This window comes from Mirounga leonina, unplaced genomic scaffold, assembly GCF_011800145.1.
Source record: "Mirounga leonina isolate KUSES-001 unplaced genomic scaffold, KU_Mleo_1.0 Mir_171, whole genome shotgun sequence".
Lineage (NCBI taxonomy): Eukaryota > Metazoa > Chordata > Mammalia > Carnivora > Phocidae > Mirounga > Mirounga leonina.
Genome location: NW_023270436.1, coordinates 1,795,180 through 1,808,150, shown reverse-complemented (window position 1 = coordinate 1,808,150; position 12,971 = coordinate 1,795,180). Strand labels below are relative to the sequence as shown.

Here is a 12,971-nt window from a genome sequence, read left to right as displayed (position 1 = left end):
CAGGTAGGAGGACCGTGGTCTCGACACCTTTAGCCAGGTCTCCAGGGAAGTGTCGTGGGGCATGGTCACGTGGTCGCGGCCGGGCCAGGACATGGCGGAGTGGCTGCAGTGCTTGAAAGAACCAGTGTGGGCCCCTCCAAGGTGGGGCCTCACTCGGGAAGCTGGCCCCCACCAGGCTCCAAGCTCCTGGTACTGGGCACCTCGCGACGTCCCCTCCCGAGCACACATTCCCCCCGCCCTGTAACAGCTCCCTGCTCACCTTCTGGGGAGCCTCCCCCAACTCACAGTGTGCACTTTTTGGGTGGGTGGTCACCCCATCTCATTTCTTAGTAGGCACAGGGACACAAAGGTGACCCAACCTGGGCAATGTGTGCCCGTCTGGGAGTTTTGCTTGATTTGGGGACAGTGAACTCGGTGACGGCCTAGCTAAGACAGAGCTGACACAGACCAGGAGCTCTTGAACTTCGACCCACGTCAGAATAACCTGCATTCTGGACGGGACACGTGTTGCTGACCTGTCCCCTCTCTGGGTCAGCAGGTCTAGAGTGGGACCAGGGATCTGCATTTCTTTTTTTTTAAGATTTATTTATTTATTTTGAGAGAGAATGCACGGAGGGAGGAGCAGAGGGAAAAAGAGAATCTAAAGCAGACTCCACTCCCAGCATGGAGCTTGACACAAGGCTTGACCCTACGACCCCTTATCACGACCTGAGCCGAAATCAAGAGTCAGACGCTCAACCGACTGAGCCGCCAGGTGCCCCGGGATCTGCATTTCTGATGCACTCCCAGGTGATGCTGATGCAGCTGGTCCAGGAACCACACTTTGAGAACCATCAACATAAAGGAAAACTGTACCTGGGTTTTCCCAGCAGAGCCGGGAGCAGCCGGGGCCTGGCTTTGCCCGCTCGGAAGGGGACGCTCCAGCAAAGGTGTCCTCACGAAGGCCGGCCGAGGGTGGCTGCCGCGGGCTGTGGGGCACAAACAAACACACGTGTTCATGGCGCACAGGAGACATGTCTGAGGACAGCTCAGCACGGCGGGGGTGTGCCGTGCTCGAGAACACAGGCGTGCACGCCAAGGGCTCGGGGTTGGGGTCCCAGCTCTGCCACCTCCAGACCCAGAAACACGAGGTGAGGCGCTAGGCAAGTTCCCCGCCTGTAGGATGGGGAGGAGGAAGACAGGACCTGTCTCCCACGGCTCTCAGGAGGATGAAGCCATTAGGAGGGTGTCCGGCATACAGAAATCCTAAGTTCTTGCTGAGAGCTGTGGTTAAACCATCATTCCAGGCGCTGGGATCAAACAGAGGAGTTGGTAACAGAGATCCCTAACATACAAGGAGTAGCTAACAACAACAAAAACACCCAACAGAAACAAAGGACATAAATCAACAATTAAGGGCGCCTGGGTGGCTCAGTTGGTTAAGCGACTGCCTTCGGCTCAGGTCATGATCCTGGAGTCCCGGGATCAAGTCCCACATCGGGCTCCCTGCTCGGCGGGGAGTCTGCTTCTCCCTCTGACCCTACCCCCTCTCATGCTGTTTCTCTCTCTCTCTCTCTCTCTCTCTCTCTCTCTCAAATAAATAAATTAATTAATTAATTAAAAAAAAATCAACAATTAAGAAAGGCAAAAAAAGAAAGACAGACATACAAACAGGCATCAATGGGGCCAGAGCCTCGAGGAGGGGATACGTGATTTTACAAGTTTCTTAACAGCACGTTGACAACATCTTCATGATGTCCTGAAGAAAAAATGGGGTTTTTTTTGCAGTACTATTTACAAGAAGGGAAGGAGGGAGGGAGGAAGAACAGACCAGCCTGAGGACACACCGTGAATCCATGCATGGGATATCGTAACCTCCTTTTTTGTAGATTTTGTAGATCTATTTCTCAACACAGAAGGGTGTTCACAGTAGATGCTCGTTGAAGTTACATGTAGTACATACAACTTCCAATTACTTTTCTAAAAGGTCTGCGAAGACGGTCAACAATCCCTGACTCAGGGTGAAAGGGTTTTAGACCTACAGCTGCCTACGTAGAGGGACTTCTCCACAATGAATACGTATTAGTTGCTCTTCTCGATGTTGCAAAAAACAGGACCAGTGCGTCTCAGGGAGACATAACCACAATACTGAGTGCTGAAGGGACGACGGGATTCGCGCACTGTGCGAGCCCCGAGGGCCCCCCCGAGCGGCGGGATCTGAGGTCAGGAGACGGGGGGCTGGACAGCTGCAGGGCCCACGTGCATGCGGGGACAGGAGCAGCATCAGGGAGTGGGACGTGGCCCGGCGTCCTTGGGGGGCCCCGACACCCCACGAGGGATTCAGAGCCCTGGGAACAAGGAGGCCCTATGGAAAGCTCTTCAGAGGACTGCAGCGTTCGGAAAAGCGTAGGCGCTGCCCTTGTTCGCCGGGCTAACTAACGAAGCACCACTGTCCTCCCTGCCTCCCCCCTCACAGAGCCTTTGTCCCAACGTGACGATCTCGGCAAACCCCCTTCCTAGGAGGCCGCCAGCCACTGGATAGGGCCTCATCCTGACGTGATCATGTCTGCAAAGACCCTTTCCCCAAAGAAGGTCACACTCACGGGTCCGGCGGCTTAGTACTTGGACATAAGGTTTCGCGGCCGGGGTGCCATTTACCCCCACGGGCGTTCCCCAGCAAGGGTCATGGATGCTGCTGGAGAGAGCAGGCCATGTGGGGTCCTGGGCACCACCAGCACCCAGCACTCCAGATAGATCCTGTCTGCACCACTGGCCACGCCCCCTGGGGTCTCCTTACAAGGATGTCCCCACGGCTGCCATCCGAGGTGGGGTCTCTGCTCCCGGCACTCGAACGCAGGCAGGCCAATGACCACACAGAAGTGACACTGTGTGAGTCCTGGGTCAGCGAGGAGAACAGCTCCTGCCCGGTCCTCCCGAGACGCTCACGTTGGGGTCCACCCCCGCGCTCCGTGGAAGCCAGGCCACACAGAGAGGCCATGCGCAGGTGCTCCATCCAGGTCCCAGGGACGGCCACCAGGAACCTCCCAACAGGGGGGAAGAGGCCTCCAGGCAGCCCCCGCCCCAGCCATCCCTGAGCGAGTTCAGCCCCCGAGTCACGAGGGGTGAGGACAGGGTTGCCGTGGTTGCATGCTCACTGGGTTCTGGCATGGCCCTGGGGCAGGGAGCTCTCTGGGGTCTGTTTTAGGAGGGCGCTAATCCCCACATGGGGCCCCACCCTCATGACCTCATCCCCTCCTCCAGCCCCCACCTCCCGACACCATCACACGTGGGGTTGGGGTTCAGCACATGAATCTGGGTGCACAAACTTGTACCCAGTATCCATCCAACTGTCTTCAGGACACACTGTCCCTCTTTCCGTTGGGAACCAGCTTCTGCCCCACTCCATCCATGAACCAGGGGGTGCTGACCCCACTCCCCAGCTCCAGGCTGAGCACAGGACCCCACGTGCCCCCAAAGTCTTCCCGTGAGAGTCAGCCCCAGAATTTCCTGATGCCGTCTGGGAAAGGAGGGGTCTCTGTGAGCATCTACACGGATAGGGACACCAGTCCCGAGCAGCAGGTGCCCCAGAGAAGCTGCTGAGCAGGAGGATACCCAGGAGAACATGAAGGGTTCAGGGTGGGCACTGGGGGCCTGGACCCCGTGCAGAGCTGGGCTTCATGGTCCAGCCGGGCCGAAGCCGGGGCTACCCTTTGGACCTCTCAGTCATGCTGGCCAAAAACTCCCTCCTTTGGCTCATGCCCTTTGACCCCAGAGTTTAGCCTGCAGAACCCCGAGCCCTGAGCGACATGGAGCAAATGAGGGAGGCCCTGGGGGCGGGCCCCAGGGTAGCTTGATCTCCAGACAACAGAGGGGACTCTAGCTGCCCGTCAGCATCCCCGGGCGCCTCCTGTCCATGGAGCCGCAGTGCAAACTGGAGAGTGGCCGAGGGAGTCTACACATGCCAGGGCTGAACACAGCAGAGAAGCGTCCCCCACGGCCCCGCGTCAGGGGTGGGCCGGCCGGTTCCTCTGGAGGCTCCGACGTGGGGCCCACCCCCGGCTTCTCTCCAGCTGCTGGTGCCCGTGGGCCCCGGGTGTGTGGACACATTACTCCCGTCTCTGCGTCGGCCTCAGGGGCCGCTCCCCGTGTGTGTCCTCTGCATGGACGGGTCTGAGTCCTTTCTCGCGTGAAGACACCAGTCACTGGATCAGGACCCACTCACCCCAGTGACCTAGCCTTAACTTCACCTGCAAAGATGCCACCCCCAAACTAGGTCCCAAGCACAGCTACGGGGGCTGGACCTTGAACTTCACATTTTAGGGGACAGGTGAGCCCACAACACCGACTGGCCCATTCGCTTCTCCTACCCCACCTGCCCTTCCACAGATGACCTGCCGTCCCACCCTCTCCCTTCTTGTCCCCTCAGAGAGGAAGCGTCGGTTTGGACGGTGCCTGGTTGTATGAACCGGGATTGAAACCAGCGGGCTCACCACTCCCCCCTTGTGAAACGGGCCCCGTGCTCAGTGCCAGGCACGGGGACTCACCGAGGCCCCGGGGCCTCGTCTCCCGGCCTCACCATCCCCAGCACGTGGCCCCATTTCCATGGTTCCAAGAACGCCGCCTCACTTCCTGCAGGCCGGCAACCGGGAGCCCAGCCTGCCGGCGTCTCCTGCTCGCCTCTCGCCGGCTGGGAACGTCACCTGCCTGACCCTGGCAGGAAGGAGGGCAGGACTCCGCCTGTCCCCACCAACCATGCCAGGCCCACTCGCGACCAAGACGACGAGCTTGGACGGCGGCTCTGAGCTCACCGTCCTCACCGGTCCTGCCACCAGCAGCTGCCCTTGCCCCACAGAGCGCCGCCCTGATTTAAAGGGCTGGTCCCACCCCAGAAAGCGGACTGGGCAGACCCTGACTCTGCCTGCTGGCCCAGAAAGCCCCGGCTCTGACCCCCAGGAGAACAGGGTGCTTCCCGGGTCTGTGCGGAGAGCAGCCCGTCGAGGGGCCAGGGGGGCCAGGGGCACATCTCCACGTGGGTCCAGTCGTTATCTGGTGAATGAACGAGTGAGCGGATGGTCTGGAGCTCTGGAGTGGTCAGTGTGCCTCCCTGCCCCCCTCCCCTGCAAAACAGAGACACGCCTGGAGCGTTCAGAGTCCGTCTGCACCTCAGGAGCGCATGTTGTGAGCAAGAGCGTCCTGCCCCGTCCATCCACACGGCCCTCCTGCCGACGCGGCGCCTGGGAGGTGGCCGCCCCGCTGAACACCATCCACCTGCTGGGTGGCCGGACAGAGCGGACGCTCCCAGCCAACTGCAGACACAAACAGGTCCACCAGGTGGCGCTGACTCCCAGGCGCGGGGGGCGGGGGGGGGCTGCACCATCAATCCCACCTTTGCCCATTCGCGGTGCCTCGTTTCACTCCCGGACCCACCACGGAGAACCTGCTCTGCAGGGGGCGGCGGGGGACGCCTGGGGACAGAAAGAAGAACCCAGGCCATGTCGGCCCTGTCCTGGGGGTCCCCACGCTGCCCCCCGCACCTGCCGCGATGGTGGACGAGTTCCGCGTCCGATGGGCAGCCACAGAAGCCGGGCTCCTGCTCACCTGGGTTTTTACTTTACTTTGTTTTACTTTACTAGCGACACGTGGCAGGTCCAGAGGGAGGACACAGACAGGAAAACTAGGAAATGCAAAGAGAAGGCTTAGTACTATTTCTGTCCGTCCGTCCCAGATCTTCGGGAGCACGGCCCTTGACAGGTCCCGGCAAGTCCCGCACTCGGGGCTGGGGGCACCACGGCGAACCAGCAGAAGCAGCGCCTACCTCGCTCATGGACTTCCGTTCCAGAGGGGAGGGGAGGCCACAGACTTCCGACAGGCACGCGGGCCCTGGTGATCAGCAGGAGGGGAGAGGGTGGTCGGTGCGCATGACACGTAAGCAAGACCCGAAGGCTGAGGAAGAACCAGCTGCGAACGATCTCGACCTCCAGGCTCGGAGAGCAGCAGGTGTGGAGGAGTCCAGGGAGGCCCTGATGGAACGGCCAGAGGAGAGTGGCCGGAGGGGATCGCTGGGGCACGGAGCCAGCCAACGCTCGGTCACGGCTCTCCTTCAAGGGCCACGCAAGCCCACGCGGTCCCCCCAACGGGTGGGCAGAAAGCTGCCAACGGGCCCAGAGGACGTCAGGTGGAGGGCCAGAGGCTGTGGCGGGTACGGAGTCTCCTACCCCAGCGAGCGACCGTGCAACCAACTCCGCGGAACGTGTTTTCACTCCTGGCTGGAATGAGACGCCCCTGGGGAGGTTGGGGCTTCCCCCGTGCTGGTCTATCCCTACGACGGGAATATTCGGCCACAGAGGGGTGGAGCGCTAACACGCACTCCCCGTGGATGGGCCGTGAAGGAAGCAGTGCAGAAAGACACACGGCAGCAGGCAAACCCGCAGAGATGGCAGGTTAGTGGAGGCCGGGGGCATGGTGACAGCTGAGGGGCGCGGGCTCCCCCGGGGGCGACTGGAGGGCCCGCGCGTGGTCCCCACACAGCTCTGTCAACCCAGACTGCCAACGACTTACTCACTTTTAAACGGTGAATAAAATGCCTAATTTATGTGAGTCTCCCCTCAACAAAAACAAATATAGAATAATAGCAAGTCTGGGGAACTCGGACGGAACCCCAAAGTAGAGTGGAAAACAGTCCTTGCCGGTGCTTACTGTTCCCACGACTACAGCAGGACTCTCCCAAACGCTTACAGCGAGCGCGTCCAACCGCACTCCGCAAGGCAGGTGCCCTGGTCACGATCAGCTGCGACCCGCGGTTAAACAGAGGCACAGGGATGCACTCGGGCAGCAAGGATGCGAACCAGATGGTCCTGCGCAGACCAGCAGATGCGCCCCAGGACGGGGGACGGCCGCGGGGGGGTCGGGCCACAGGTCATCACACCGCTGTTAGAAGGTTCCAACGGTTTCCTCACCGCTTCCTATTCTCTGCCGTCGGTCTTCGCAGGTTTGACACCACGCTGAACCGTATTTATTACTATGTCACAACGCATTTCAATGTTATTTATGGGAGGTCTTTCCTTATTAGCCTTTTTTTGTCGGAAACCTTTTCATTCTACCTAGATGAATTTGAGAATCACTGGGTGACATTTTCAAAATTGGGAGGAAAAAAATTGCTCCTAAGATATTTGTCTTTCTACCAGAATGATGGTGTTTATCTCCATCCACTCAAAAGTCCTCTTAACCCCCTGTTGGATCTGGGTTTTCTCCAAACAAGCAAACCAAACCCCTCCCGCGTACTTGAAAGAACCCCTTACTGACACTTGTGTGAGCCGGACATCAACACTGAAAATACCATCTAGAAATGAACAAGGGTGAGCATCGGGTGACAGGAGACAATCCTATCTACACATCTGAGACCCAAACATGTAGATTTTTAGCTTAAAAAATAAAGGCATGAATCCTTGCTGGGTTTCTTAGATAAATGTGTCACTTCCTACAGGTTTTTGATATTCTGCAAAGGGGTCCCAGGCAATGCCCCCACCTGCCTCAGAACACACGTGAGCACCGAGACCCAGAGTGGGGCTCTCCCCCCGCCAGCCCCTCGCGCACACTAGCCGGCCCCCGGAGAGCCGCCGCCCTCCCCGGGTGCCACGAGAAGCCCGAGGCCCCCAGCCCCTCAGGGACGCCGCTGGGCATCTGGCGGGTGCGCCACGTGGGCCGCAGGGGTGCGGTGCAGGGGGAGGACGTGGCTCCCCTTCATGCGCTCACACTCCAGCCAGGAGAGTCGAGCAGTGGTCACGAGCCTCTCCCTTAAAACACGGGGCCGTGTCTGTCCCACTGGACGGCCGTCTCGGGGGCTCCCAAAAACTTCGTTTTGCAGTATAGCTGGATATGAAAGATTCCGTGGCAGGGAGTCAAAGAACACGCAATGCCCACGATGGGTCCATTTTTTTAAATCACAGGTAAACAGGAGTTAATGTGAGATGAATATTTTAAAAACTGTGCCACCGCACAAAGCAAGGAAGTCTACAATTTCTTCCTGATGAATCTGCCAGAACCTAAGTATGAGTTTTTCCCGGGGCCCCTGTGTCTGGAGTCAATGGAAGGTCCCCCAGCCCCACGCGGTCCCCGCCGGACGGCGCCTCCTCACCGCGGGGGCTGCAGGGCCTGTGTCTGGGTCCCGCCTGCAGGTGCAGGGAGCTGGGGGCCACTGGGGGGGAACAGACTCAGCTTGCACTGCTGCAAAACCCCGAAGACAATGGGGGAACAGAATGTGCCCAATGCCCCTGAACCGTGCACTGAAAAATGATCAAAATGGTGAGTTTTATGTTGTGTGCATCTTACCACAATTATTATTTTTATTATATTTTAGAGATTTTATTTATTTGAGAGGGAACACAAGCAGGGGGAGTGGGAGAGGGAGAAGCAGGCTCCTCGCTGAGCAGGGAGCCCAATGCGGGACTTATCCCAGGAGCCTGGGATCATGACCTGAGCCGAAGGCAGACGCTTAACGACTGAGCCACCCAGGCGCCCCTTTTACCACTATTTTTTTTTTAATGTTTGGCTGCCAAAACCCTTTTGCTCACTTCAGATGAGGGTCCCCTTCCTTTCTCTACTTTTCAGGAGGTAAAAGTCGATTTCTAACCTCTGGCCTTGACTCTGGCAACCCAGCCTCTTCCTCCATGCTCCTGAATTCCCAGACGGCGCCTCCTTCTTTCTCAGCCCTTCCTGCCTCCCTGGTCTAGGCTGCCTTCTCCCAAACCTAACAGGGATCTCCCACAACCCCCCGATACCCTCACCAGGGCCCGCCTGCACACCTGTCCCCCCCCACGCTCTGACCCTCACCCCTCCCCTCCCCAACTCAGCCACCACCCATCCCGCGAGCCCCTGCTGGCCTCCTTCACCCCGAACACGAATGCACCACTCGGGGTGTCACTCAGACCAATGCCAAGAGTCGCCCCCTCCTTCTGACACCAACAAGATGCAATACTCCCTTGCTAGTTGTTCTGCTTCGGGCTCTTTGAAAACGTGGTGGAGACAATATTCAGGATGCTCTTTTGAAAATGGACACAGACTTTTATGAACATGATAGCACGCGATTCCTTCTATCAGCCTATAATACCCAGTACAAATTCAAGTTCATCTGGTTATCTCAGAAACACTCCAGTGGGTTTGGTTCAAACCAGGATCCCAACACCGTCCACATATTGCATCTGGCTCAGATTTCTCTTAGGTCTAGGTCTCTTGCTGGTTTTCTTAGATAAATGTGTCACTTCCTACAGGTTTTTGATATTCTGCAAAGGGGTCCCAGGCAATGCCCCCATCTTTTTCCTACAGATGCATTTAACTTAATTAATCAGGAAAATGTGAAAAGAGCAAGTGAGCAGGATTTTAAACAAAGGAGCATATTGGGCAGGGACCTGAGGGCACCGCATGTCATCCCCTTGCTGTTCGCAGGCGTGCATCCTGTCCCCGGGAAGGTCACGAGGACCTCGGTGCACCCTGTTCAGGTGAACGGTCATAGTCCATCACTCTCCCCGGACGCCGGGAGGTGGGGACGTCATGTGTGGCTCGGACCAGGGATCCAGACTGCTCTTGGGCCTCGCAGGCATCGCACAAGATAGAGATGAATCCATGCACCCCAGCGAGGTGGCCAAGGCCAGGGACCCTGGCTGCGTCACCAGTGGTTTGGGTCGTGCTCATTCATTCAATAAGAGCTGCTCAGACTTTCCTCTGAAAGGAAATTCTACAGAACAGAACGTGGAAAATCCTCAAGAAGAAACGCGTTAATCGGCCCCTTGCAGCAGGCCGCCCAGGGACACGCTTGGCCACCACCTCCAGGCTGGCTTCTTACAAAAGCTTTGGGGCATCTGACTCATTATCTACTTTTTATTTTGGAGAAACTGTAGATTTACGGAGAAGTCGTGGCAACCACTTTACCGGTCTTTCCTAACACCCCAGGTCCCAAGGTCTTGGAAAACCTCGCTAGGGCCTGCCTAGCCTGCAGCCCCAGAGACACGCCTCCCGTCCTCCTGTGGTCCCCCTTCCCTGGCTCTTGATCTCCCTGAGCCTCACTCCCCGTGTTTTACTCCGCGGGCAGGGACCTCCCTCCCTCCATCCCCTTCCACAGGTGCAGAGTGGGAACCAGGCTCTAACCCAGGCGTGGGGCAGTGCACATGGCCAAGGGCCGTCGGCCTGTCCACGGAGAGGGCCCAGCTGCTAACCCCGGGGACCGGGGACCGTCCAGTTCTGTGCTGTCACGTGTGTTCCCAGGAGCCAGACCGCGGAGCTCCGAGGCGCAGTCGGTCCCACGGGTCACCGTCCCCGCAGGAGGGGATGCCCGCACAGCTTCTGTACCCGGCTGGGATCCTACTTCCCAGCGAGACGGGCAGCAGGTGGGAGGGCATGGGCCACACGTCCTGCTCCAGCCGACCTCTGTGACCGCAAGGAGCTGCCCAGCGTGGGCCCCGGCCTCAGCAAGTGACCTGAACCAGAGCCCCCGAGCCCCGGGCCCGTGACCAGCACTGGGCATCTGAGGATCTCCCTACACGGCATCGAGATCTCATAGACCTTCTGTCATCTGTAAAGGGCACTGCCATAACCTTCTCAACACCAGAGTCAGCACCATGCCTTCAGCACATGAAAGCCAGACCAACCATCTACACACGACCCTCCACGCTCCCATTTCTGTCAGAGTGAGAGCCAGAGTCCCTGCGAAGGCCCACAAGGTGCTGAGTGATGGGCTCCCCACCCCCAACCCCAGCGCACACACTATTGTCTCTGATTCACCTCCCGCCACAGGGCCTTTGCACGTGCTGCCTCTGCAGCCTGGAAACTCCTCCCCCAGAATCCAAATGGATCCCACGCTCCCCTATTTCATGCCACCACCTGGGTATCACCTTTCAGTCCAACATCCCGGACCACCCTACATGCCAGCACATGGTGCCCACACTCAGGCCCCTTGTCCCCCTCTGAGGCATCCACCACACCCAGCATCCTACACTGTCTACCTCTCCACTCCTCGAGAGGATGACCCTGTGGGCGCAGACCCTTTCCCCAGACGGCTCACCACCCTGTGCCCAGCACACAGAATGCGGCCGGCACGCAGGGGTCCTCTGCATACCTGTGGAGCCAATGAGCTGCTTGTTTCATGAAAACAAGGAAGGGGGAGCGTCCTACATCTTTGTTGGCGGGGAGGAGGCAGAATATCCCTGTTTCCCGCCGTAAGAACACAAGCTAAGAAGCAGGTGAAGCCACCGCACGAGTGTTCAGACGGAGGGTCGGGGGCTGTGCTTCCTCACCCAAAGCTCACACGGAAGGACCCAGAACTCCATCTGCAAAGCACCAGGAGTGAGCTGGGGCGGGGGAGCGGGGAGAGCAGGGGCCCTCCCACCCCTCCCCTGCAGCCTGCTGGCAGCCCGCCCTCCCTTCCCCCCATACATCGCTGTCCAGACGCCCACTGCACAGCTCAGAAGCACAGATGTCCCCGAATCCTCTCCAGAGAAGTGTCTCCCAAGAATCCATGAAGCAAGGGCAGGGGAGGAGGATGCCCCCATCTGCCCACGTGCGGTCCCGATCCAGCTGCCCACCTCCAGCCCCCAGCTCTGTACCCCCCGGGATGTCTTGGCATCACACGGCACATGCCTGGGGTCCCGGTCCAGTGGGCACACACGTCCACGGCCCCGTGACAACCCCTCTCGGACGAGACACAGGAAGAGTCTGTTCCCCCCCCCCCCCGCGGTGGGCCCCCAGGGCCGGGTGGGGGGGGGGGGGGGGGGCGGGCAAGCAAACCCTCACTCTTATCTACAAATGGAAACCAAGCCCAAAAATCTCCTCCAGCAGGGACGACCCCAGGAGGAGCCACACTGTCCACCGACCCACGGGGACGGGCTGCAGCCCCTCCGCCCCCGGCTCCACCCCGGCTCACACCTGCAGGCTCGCCATCCCAGGACAGAGGCTGGGCTCAGAAGCACCTCCCCTCTGAGCCCCGTCCTGGGTCCTGGATGCGGCGCCCGGACAGCAGAGGGCTCGCCCCTGAGGCCAGGACAGCCCCCTGCAGAAGGAGGGAGGGCACCTGATCCTGCCCCCACCGCACCACGTCTGCCACCTGCTGGGTGCCCGCCCGGCGGTCTCGACTGCTGCAGGTGGGGGGGTCGTGGCCCCGTGCTGCTGACGTGACAGGATACCTGCTCCTGGGTATGCGGTCGCCAGAACCAGGGATTAACTGTTACGTTTACACACTTACACACTCGGTAATCTTTTCTAGTTATGGACAGTCCCGTTTAGGAGTTCATCATTGGAGGGAAGGGTTTTTTTTCCCATCTGGGAGAAATGACTTTAATAGGCCTTTTGTTTAAATACAAAGGTAAAGCCAAATTCCTGTTCCACAATGAGAAAGTTCAACTAACCAGAGCAAAGCCACATAATAATATCAGCACACACGCTCACTACGTGTCAGGTACAAATGCAAGCATGGCACCCTTAGGACTCATTAAACCTCCTAGCGATCCCATTTAAGAGACGGGAAAGCGGAGGCACAGAGTGGGGGAGTAACTTGCTCACTAAACCTCCTAGCGATCCCATTTAAGAGACGGGAAGGCGGAGGCACAGAGTGGGGGAGTGACTTGCTCAAGATCACATAGCAAGTGAGCGGCAGAGTCTGGATTCAAACCCAGAAAGTCTGGCTCCAAAGTCTGAGGCATTGATGACGACGCCGAATCACCCTCTAGCTCGCAAGGAGAGAAGCAGGAATCTGGCCACGTGAAAATCTACCAATTTGCAAGCGTTGGAGATCATCTTTTTAAAAAAATCTAAACATGGACTCGACAAAACTCATCAAGGATATCTCAACAAATTAAAGAAACTGGATTTTAACTGGGAAAACAATCACTAAGGAGGCCATGCTGTCGAGGCCTATTCCTTGCTCACGGGCAGCCTCCGATGCAGGGTCCTGCTCCGTGTCCTGCCCATAGTCCCACTTCCGCGATCCCCGTGGGACAGAGGCCCCC

At 58.5% G+C, this 12,971-nt stretch overlaps 1 protein-coding gene across 1 annotated transcript in view; it reads right to left on the bottom strand.

Annotated features, from left to right (window-relative positions):
• Window positions 1-898, bottom strand: part of RIMBP2 (RIMS binding protein 2) — a 226,319-nt gene extending 225,421 nt beyond the window's left edge. Inside the window, exon 1 of the mRNA XM_035016812.1 lies at window positions 856-898. The gene's annotated coding sequence lies outside the window, so the exon portion shown is untranslated. The remainder of the gene's footprint in view (window positions 1-855) is intronic.
• Window positions 899-12,971: the final 12,073 nt, after the last annotated feature.